Genomic DNA, 10149 nt, shown 5'->3' on the forward strand with positions numbered 1-10149 from the left:
TACTAATTTAACTACTAGGTAATTGGTATCTCAATATTTACTGATAGTATATGGCACCCTACCAGATATAATGGCTAGCAGAATATGAAGTCATCTCAAAGTCCCTATGTCAGTAGTCTTCGCACTACCTAAGAGTTGAGGTTTCTAACTTCTGGCTTCAGTTACAATAACCATTCAAAGCTAAAATAAATAACAAGGGAATTATAACATATGCCTAGAGACCCAAAACTGTGTGCCACAACTCCTGCCATTTGAGATTAGAGCAGGACTTTTAGGTGATCTGAGATAGCAGGCAGTTAGAAAGAAAAACTTGAATTAATGGCATCATTTGCAGAGGCAATCTTGGAAGTTGTGAGACCACCATGGGAAGACAGAGAGTCCTTAGGAAAATTCTAGGTTTAGGACCACAGCAGAAAAAGAGCTAAAGAAGTTCCTGTTGGAAAGATTGGAAAGAACTGAAAGAAAATCATGTTGTAGAAAGCAAAGGCTTTCCATGGGAGTGTGAAGAACAAGTAGATAGTGTTGGACATGCCAAAGAGGTGAAGGAGGAAGAGGAAAGGCCATTCGGTTTGATGACTCACAAGGCAGTACAGGATAGCTCAGCTGTTGCGCTCTGGAACCAGAAGCCCCTGGCTTGAATCCCACTTAAATTCATAAAACCTTAGGACAAGTTTCCATGTCTCTCTTTGCCTTAGTTTCTTCATTCAAAAATAGGAAATACTGTAGAGTTATTATGAAGTTTCAATGATTTTATCTACATAAAGTGCTTAAAATGGTATCTCACATAGAGTAAGGACTCAGAAAATACCAGTTGTTATTGCTAGTATTATTGACAACCTTTAAGAAAACAGTTTGTGTAGAATAAGCTTTAGTTGGGACTCATTTCAGTGAAATGACGCAAATCTAATTCAAGTTGACCCAAGGACAATATTCATAGGAATAAGTCTATGATAGTTTCATGCATATTCAGATCTAAGTGCTCAGATGTTGCCATCAGCAGGATATCTCAATCTTTTGGCATTATTTTTCCGTGTTGGCTTTATTTTTAGGCAGGATCAGCCTATGCAGTGGCAAATTTGGCCTCCAGTAACTCCAGGCTGAAATTCAAGCTGTTTAGCGATTGCAATAGAAAAAGAATACCTCTTTCCCATAGTCGCAGCAAAGTTCTAGAACTGAGGCTTAGTATACAGACTTGGACTGCATGCCCACTCTCATCAATCACTATGAAAAGGAGGAGGTAACTAGCAGGTTGGCCAGGTGAGTGTCATTTACTCACCCATAAAACTCATGTGTGAGTGTACTGAGATGTGGGTGTCGGGAGGAATTAGCCTCCTTACTCAGGCTATAAAGGTTGAAAGTGGAAGAGGTATAATTTCCAAAAAGAATGTTGGGTACTATTATCAGAATATGGAGATGGATATTTAGGCAGGCAAAAATAAAATGTCTATTTTTAGGGGTAATGTACGGTTAAATGAGCACAGAATAAAGGATTACTGAACATCAGATAAAGAGCCAGACTGAAGCTTGAATGATGGTAGAAATCTGGATGTAAGTTTGGAGATTTTCTTCAAAATGTTCATCATCTCAGGAAGAAAAATAAAAACAGTCTAATGATATGATTTACATGAGGCCCAGACTTGGGAAAGTCAGCATGCTCAAAGGACAAGGATCAAAGGAATGAGTGTTTCATAAAAGAAGTGCTGGTGAATCTGTGGGTCCCAGATTGGGCAGGGATGCGACAGGGCCAGAAAGACACTGGCAAAGTAACCTCTACGTTCCTGCAGCAGGAATATTACACAACTAGTGCTGAAGTTATAGAGCAAAGCAATGCTCCTCGAGATGCGTACGTAATAGGAATGGAGATGGGAAAAGCCTTCAGGAAAAAGTAGTTGTGTGTTTTCCCTTTGACACTCTTTCTCCATGATGTAGAAGACTACAGACATACTGCAATTTGAACTCAAATCCGCTGAAATCTGAAAAAGCTGAATAAATCTGATTTTGTATTTACAAGTAATCAATACACACTAATTTGTATTTTATTACTGTTGGAATGAAATGTGACCCCATCCAAAACACTCTAGTGACACTAAATCAGAGGCTTATTTAGTTACTATATTAAATTATAATTATACATAATACAGTTATATATACTAATTAAAATACTTAACATATATTTATCATAAATATAGATTAAATAAATTAGCATTACTAAAATCAGGACAGAAATTTTTTTTTAACCAGGTATGTTCATTCCCTAATCTTTGAAACACTAATAGGAAAAATCTTCTTTCAAAGAAAAGCATGATATTATGAAAATATCAAGGAAGACTTGAGATTTTTGATTTATTAGTTATGTAATCTTGTGCAAGTCACCTAACTTACTTAAGATTGATCTTAAATGGTACGTCTTAGTCCTGTTGTTCTGATTATCAGATGTGAACATTATGTGACAATGTCTTATAAACAACAAAATCATTTAAATAGGTCATTTTTTATTAGAAATATTTTACAATTTAGATACCTACTTGATTAATCCAAAATTAGATAGACTTAACATTAATTTCTAGCCTGCTCGTAAAGGATACACATTTTAAGACTAACTCTTCATTTAAGTACTTCCTTCCAGATTATTGAGGCAACTCCTCAATCACAGTCTTCTGCCCCTCACCTGAGTTGTGTTTTCTCAGTTAATAATTCAAAGTAGTTGTTCAATCAATTTGTTTATCGGAGTCAATACAACCAATTCATTTATCAAAACAGACTATTACTAGTTTCAAAGAGGTTACATATCCTTTCCACCTTCAAATGTTAAGGGACCCATTCCAAATGTTAGTTGTTCGGTTTCTGAATTTATTCATTTTTAAAGATTTATTCCTCTATTTTCGGGAGGGTGGGGAGATAGAGAGAGAGCGTGCACACATGAGCAGAGGGGCATAAGGAGAGGGAGAGACTCTCCAGCAGACTCCTCACTCAGCACAGAACCTGATGTGGGGCTCCATCCCGGGACCCTGAGATCATGACCTGAGCTAAAGTCGAGAGTGGGAAGTTCATCCTTCTGAGCCACCCCAGTGAAACCCCTGGTTTTAGAATTTAAATGAAATTGGCTTACAGAAGCAGTTGTTTTTCATCAGAGAGTAAGAAAGAGGGAGAGAAGAGAAAACGCAAAAAAAAAGTGATTTACATGTGCTGCCTTGCCAAAATAATTCAAGCAAATATAACCACTTAAATATTATGAAAGTTTTTATTCTAGCTCACTCTAGCAGCAGTGGGTCTGAATCTATCAGATTGCCTACTCTTGCTTTCCCTGCAAAAGGCTCAACTTGCAGTGTGTCCTAAATTTTAAGTTTATGGTCTTGGGCCCTGAAGACATGAAATTCACAAATTTACCAAAATAGCATCATTTATATTGGTATATATCATTTCATATACCTTTCTGTCCCATAAACTATTTATATTCGGAGTGGATGCCACTACTGTCCTTTAATGGAGGAGTCACAAATTTACAGTCTTATAGTTTCATTTGCAGGTTTTACTGTTAGCTACCCAGTAAGTGAAGATGCCCATATCAGTAATTCTTGAAATAAAGAAATAAAGAAATAAAGGAAGGAAGGAAAGGGAAGGGAAAGGAAAAAGAAAAAAGGGAAGAAAGGAAAAGAAGAGAAAGGGAAAAGGAAAGGTTATGGTTAGAGGCTTGCTCTAAGAGTGTTACCTAGACGGCAAAGTTCTAGACACAGTGCCTTCATGAAATTGGGCCATTTAATTAGATATTTCACAGGAACGGAATGAATGCCACAGTGATGCCTGAAGGCACTCTGAATACTGGGGATAGTTTAGTCCTGTCTTCTCCAGTCAGGGTCATGAGGCAGATTCTACTTTGGCAGGGTTTATCCACGTACAGCGAGGGGGCGTTAGCTATGGCACAGACTCCTTGGCCGTAGCTTCAGCCTTTGTCTTCCAGGGCCAAAAAGCCAAATGCTGATTTGAGTGTCATTTGTGTAACACAGACATCATCTTTATTTTGAAAACCAATTACATTACTATTTTGTGATGTTGCTATATCCAAAGTTGAATGAAAAGAAAAATTCTCTGAACTGATTTTGTGAAGTAATGAGTCCATGAAAGAAAGAAAGCAAAAAAAGTTAATATGATTGCCTTCAGGAAGCATTTTGTTTGTCAGGGAATGAGGCTTCTGAGAATCCTTGGGTCTAGATCATGATCAGGGCATAGGTTGGGAAACTTAAGAATGAATAACCTTGGTCGGTTAAGATCAGAGAGGAAGGAAAGATTGAGGACATGATGGCAGTACCTCGTATTGACAGAGCTAGCTGAAACGTACCTTGCATGTCTACCAATCTCAAGTAAAGATGAGCGAGGAGAATCACCAATGCGCACTGTAATGAGCACCTCGCCACTGCGGTGCTAAGTAATGATTAATGATTGTATTATAGTACTAGACTTTTAAAATTATTAATATCATTTATGCCAACATTGCAGCACTATTTAAAATAAATTTTCAGCTTTAATCCGATACTCAAGAATTCATTCTACACTGGTGATTTTCAGTTTTGGCCTTGACTTTGGCCAAATAGGATATAAACATTCAGTTGTTCAAACCAAATGCATATTTGGCGCACTGCAATGGGAGATTTAGTTAAACTTTCCATGCAACTCAGCAACTGCTTCCATAATATCCTGGAAGAAAGCTATTCAGTTCTGTTAGGGCTCTTCCAGTGATGAGCAATTTACTTGTGAACAAAGCAAAATTTTCCTCGTCTTGTTAGTAGACAGCTCTAATTAATCAAATTGTCTTTACCATATCATCCAGAAATCTTCCTCATAACATTTGGTTCACTACCCGTAATTCTGTCCTCTGGTGGAACACAGTAATAGAATACCTGCTTCATAAGGTTAACCTTTAAAGATCTGCAGGCAATCCACTGCTGTTTCATTTTCAGGCTAAGTGTGATCAGGCCTTCAGCTATTTATGGCACACACAGGCCACACACGTCAGTGTCCTAGTGCTCTCCTCTAATATTTGATACCCTTCTTAAAAATGTAGAACCCAGCTTTAGAACCTTCATTCGCTCAAGAGATTTTTATTAAGAATCTCTCTTGTGTGTATGTAGGTGGGAAGATAAAGCAGTGAACAGAACAGATAAAAATCTTTCCCCTGTTGAGCTTACATTCGCACAAGGAGCGATAACAAATAAGTAAAACCCACTGGCGTGTCAGGAAGTAAAATACGCTATGGAGAAAAGCAAAGCAGGGAAGGCAAATAAGACGTTCTGAGGGTAGGGGTGGGGTTCCGTGTCATAAACCTCCCTTGAAGTACTCTGTTTCCAAGGATGCTGCTTCCTGTTGGGACCCTGACTGATACAGTGCTATCAGAGTAGATATGGAAGAGGTAAGCCATGTGCACACTTGAGGACACACGCACTCCAGGAGCAGCTAGTACAAAGGCATGTTGCTACACACGTAGTCTGGGAGTGCGGAGTACAGAAGCCCTTTCATCTCCCTTGACCACTGCATTATATGCCCATCGGTGTAGTCAAAGGTTGTAGCCATACTCTTTGTTAATAAGTTTGTTATAACTCTAATCCGATTCTTTTAAGATTTTATTTAATTTTTTTTCTTTTAAGATTTTAGAACAGAATACAGGATTATACATGTGTATCAATTTTTGTCCTTTTTTTTTCATTAAACTTATCTTTAACAGGCACCCACTAAGTCAAATGTCATGCTACTTACTGGGAATCCAGTGGTCAATACCATGAGAATGGTTTCTACTCCTGTGGAAGTTTTAGCCGAGGGTAGGCAACAAATAATCACACAAATAAAAGCAAAATTAAAATCCTAAGTGCTGTGTAAGGAAGGTACACTGTACTATGAGAGACCATACCTGAAGAATTTGACTTCAGTATGGATGTTCAGGAAAATCTGAGAAAAATGATGATTGAGATAAAAGTAAAAAAAGAAAGTGGGCAATTTGGTGAAATGGGAAATTAAAAACATTCTAGAAGAAGGAAAGAGTATGTAAAGGCTCTAGGGATGAACCATGAATTGTCAGTTTGAGAAACTGGAAAGAAGCCCTTAGGCTTGACACAGATCCGGAGAATAAATATATAAGGAAAAATGAGGCTAACAAAATAAAAAATGGCTAGATGATGCAGGGCCCTATGGTAAATATTTTGTTGTTTATTTCCAAAGTAGTGAGAATCCACTGAGGAGTTCTAGCAGCTGTGTGAACGCATCAGGTAAGTGTTTTGAAAATACCTGTCTGGTAACAGCGTGCAGAATGAATTGGAAGGAGTTACGAATAGACTCAAGAATACCAATTAGGGGCTACTTTAGTAACCTTGAGGAGAAATGTTGGGATTACGGAAGGAATGGAGTACCCTTCCTCTTTGAGAGATCTTGAGGTGAAATTGTCACAAAAGAGAAAGTTGGTGCCTATGACGACTGCACTCTATTTCTGGTTTGCATAATTGGCTAGATGGTAGTAGCGTTCAGATTAAAAGTAGACTACTTTAAGAGAACCATGCTTTAGAAAGAAAGGTGGTGAATTTGGATATAGGAAATCTAATATTGCCCATAAAGATATCCAAGAAGAAAGGTCAAGCAGGCAGATGGGAATGTGGATCTGGGGCTCCAAAGACAGGTCTCCATACAACCAGCCAACTATATAGCTTATCATCATCATACTGGTTTTCTGATACATAGTTACCAAAATTCCAAAAGTCCTGATTCTATTTCTAGCTGTTTTTATTTCTGAGTCCTCTGAAATTTGGTAATGTACTTTCCATGTACTCTTCCAGTTTGGTGACTATTAAACCAGACAGTGTTAAATCCTTATCAAGAGCTCAGTTTGGAAACCTTAAATCCCAAGTGGATACTGACTGTGATTCGAAACAGCATTCTCCAAGCTGTGTGTGTTCTCTGGGCTATTAGCATATATTTTACATTTCTGGCCGGCCCTGTGCCTTCTTCTTTTCTTTCTTCTTGGTATATGTGTCTTTCCTATTTCTGCTGTGTACTTTTGGCATGATAGCCTCAAAAGATAGAAATGGGTAGCTAAAAAAGTAGAGAAAAAAATGAATAAAATTTTAAGGTACCAAATGCTTTAAGTGTTTACTTGAAAATGACTAAGGGAAGAACATTACATAGCAACCATGTGTGTTTATTGCCTTTTGGTAAATCTAGGCTATTCCTTTTACTGATTCATTGTTTGTCTGTCCTGGTACTTAGTATAAAGTTATCGGGAGCAGCCAGATGTAATATCCCTGGTTATATGTAGAACATGGCTCCATGTTTTCCACTGCCCTAGATGATGTTCCAAATCCCAATCTTTCATACACAGAGCTGAGTTCTAAGGCATCTTACACATCTCTACATAACCCAGAGGTCAACTCTCTGTCTTCTTCTCAGTCAGCTCTTTTCTGTTTCCACAAGAAGGCAAAGCTCACCAAGCATACTGCAAACTTTGCAGCTTTGCAGATCCCAGCAAGATCACACTACCCCCCACCCCAGCATATCTCTTTCAAAAATCTGATTTTTTTTAAAAGATCCTATGTATGTATTTGACAGACAGAGATCACAAGTAGGCAGAGAGACAGGCAGAGAGAGGAGGAAGCAGGCCCCCCACCGAGCAGAGAGCCCGATGTGGGCCTTGTAGGGCTCGATCCCAGGACCCTGGGATCATGACCTGAGCCAAAGGCAGAGGCTTTAACCCACTGAGCCTCCCAGGTGCCCCTCAAAATCTGATTCTACTGTCCCTTCCCAAGTCTCTGCTTCTGGCCACACCATCACTAGACTCCTCTTTAGACACTCCCATCTCACAGATCTCAGCTGAGACCCCCTGGTTTCTGTGCTCCCAGACCTTTCTTCCTTAGGAATTTCTATCTTTGCTTCTCAGTGTTTCTTTTATAGAACAATTTAGTGTTTTCCTAGTTTCTAGCTCTAACTTTTCACACCTCACAGAGCTCATCAACAAAGGACCTTCCAGGTACTAGGATCTGGTCTCTGAGGGCAGTGGGAGATGGTGAATTACACTGAGTATTTTTTTTTTAAATGTGAGATATTTATGACATTTTCTCATTCCTCCCACATAGAAGGAAAATCAGGCTCTTTTTCTCAGTGTCTCAAGGCCACCCCAGGGAAAAGAATACTTTTGGGAGGAATATAAAACTGGAATTACTATAGAGGATATTCACTAAAAAACACTCTAACATTAGACTGGAGGGGAAAGTAAGAAATCTGGGAAATTAAGAGGGGTGGAGGGGATGAATTATTTGGAGAGGTTATAAGAAACGCAGACAATTTATACCCAGAAAGTACTGCATTATAACAACCTATGTTTTATTTGAAAAAAGTTAATGAAGGGCAATCCAGTAACTAGTAAGGCAATTGATCTCCAAGTAGAGAAATAGTGTGATAAATATGCATACTAGTTTGAATCTATACTCTACCACAATTGGTTAATGACAGAAAATTAAGAAGGACTCCACATCCCTGAGATGTTTGAAAGATCCAACAGAATGACTAGCTTTATCAGTGATCCACACCAGAAATTTTGAAAATTAGTATATGGATGTTAGAAATGATTCTTTATTCATGTTGTCCGTGGGATTTAAAGTGTACAGACTGGCAAAAACAAAACAAAACAAAACAAACACTTCACAGTTACCTCCAGGCTTGCATGAATAGCTAATAAAAATCTTCTAATCCCAGGAGACTATGCTGTTGAGAGTACCCTAACCCTAAGCCTAGGGACGACACTGGGTCATGTGTATAGGTACTTCTGGAGGTGTCTGTTATCTGATCTTACCAGAAAGTTGACAGACTCCTATAACTAGAACATTACTGCCTCTGCCTTGGTGAATCTTTCTTCTGTCCTTTACTATTATTATTATTTTTTAAGATTTTATTTGATGGAGAGACACAGCAAGAGAGGCAACAGAAGCAGAGGGAGTGTGAGAGGGAGAAGCAGGCTTCCTGCTGAGCAGAGACGCCTATGCGGGGCTTGATTCCAGGACCCTGAGATCATGACCTGAGAGGAAGGCGGAAGCTTAACCCACTCAGCCACCCAGGCGCCCTCTTCTGTTCTTTAAAGGATAGAAAGACAAGGACAGAAGACAAGCACAAAGTCTTTTTAAAGAACAGAAGACATCGATGTCATTGAGTTTACACAATAGGTTAGTCATTTTTTTGGTCCCCATTTGTGTGTGTTGTGTGTTGTGGTAAAATATGCATAACAAAATTTACCGCCGGAATGATTTTTAAGTGGACAGTTCAATGATATTAAATACATTCATAATAGAGTGCTACCATCATCACTATCCACTTCCAGAACTTTCTATTTTTTTCAAACTTAAACTCTGTACCCCATTAAATAACTCCCTATTATTCCCTTTCCCACCCAGTCCCTTGCAATCACCATTCAACTTTTTATCTCTATAATTTCAACTACTCTGAGTACTTCGTGTAAGTGGAATAATACAGTATTTCTATCTTTTTGACTGGCTAATTTCACGTAACATAATGTCCTCAAGCTTTATCCATGTTATAACATATGTCATAATTTCCTTCCTTTGTAAGGCTGGATATTATTCCACTGTCACTTTTTTTTTTTTTTCTTTTGGCCCACTTTTTTCTCTGGGATTTATAGCTGGGAAAATTTTGGCTTGAGACTTGTTTTCATTGAAATACTCCATCTGGTAGCAAGACTTTGGGGGAGGAGAGGAGTCCTTACTTATGTCTGTTGAACCAGACTATTGCTATTTACCAAAAGTATCTAATAATTAGGATTGATCAAATTGGCTTAAGTCAGTTATTAGTGTTTAGTATAAAATCTTTATTATCAGCATCTTTATTTATTTATGAAATCTCAGGATTATAAACCATTTTTTTAGAAGAAATGTAGCCATATTCTGTGAATAGTTGTGTTACAGTCAAGTAGGAAAATTTTTAACGATAAAAAAATTCTTATTTTTTATTCACTTATTTCAAAGCTGCTTACCAAATAAAATAATTCTAAGTAATTCTTTAGAGCTAGACTTTTGGTATCTAAATGGAGTCAGAGTTTGGATTCGGCCTTTTAGAAATATGACTTTTTAGCCATATATACATAGAAAAATGATTTTTTTAGTTTCG

The sequence above is a fragment of the Martes martes genome (genome assembly GCF_963455335.1).
Source record: "Martes martes genome assembly, chromosome: 5".
Taxonomy (NCBI): Eukaryota; Metazoa; Chordata; class Mammalia; order Carnivora; family Mustelidae; genus Martes; species Martes martes.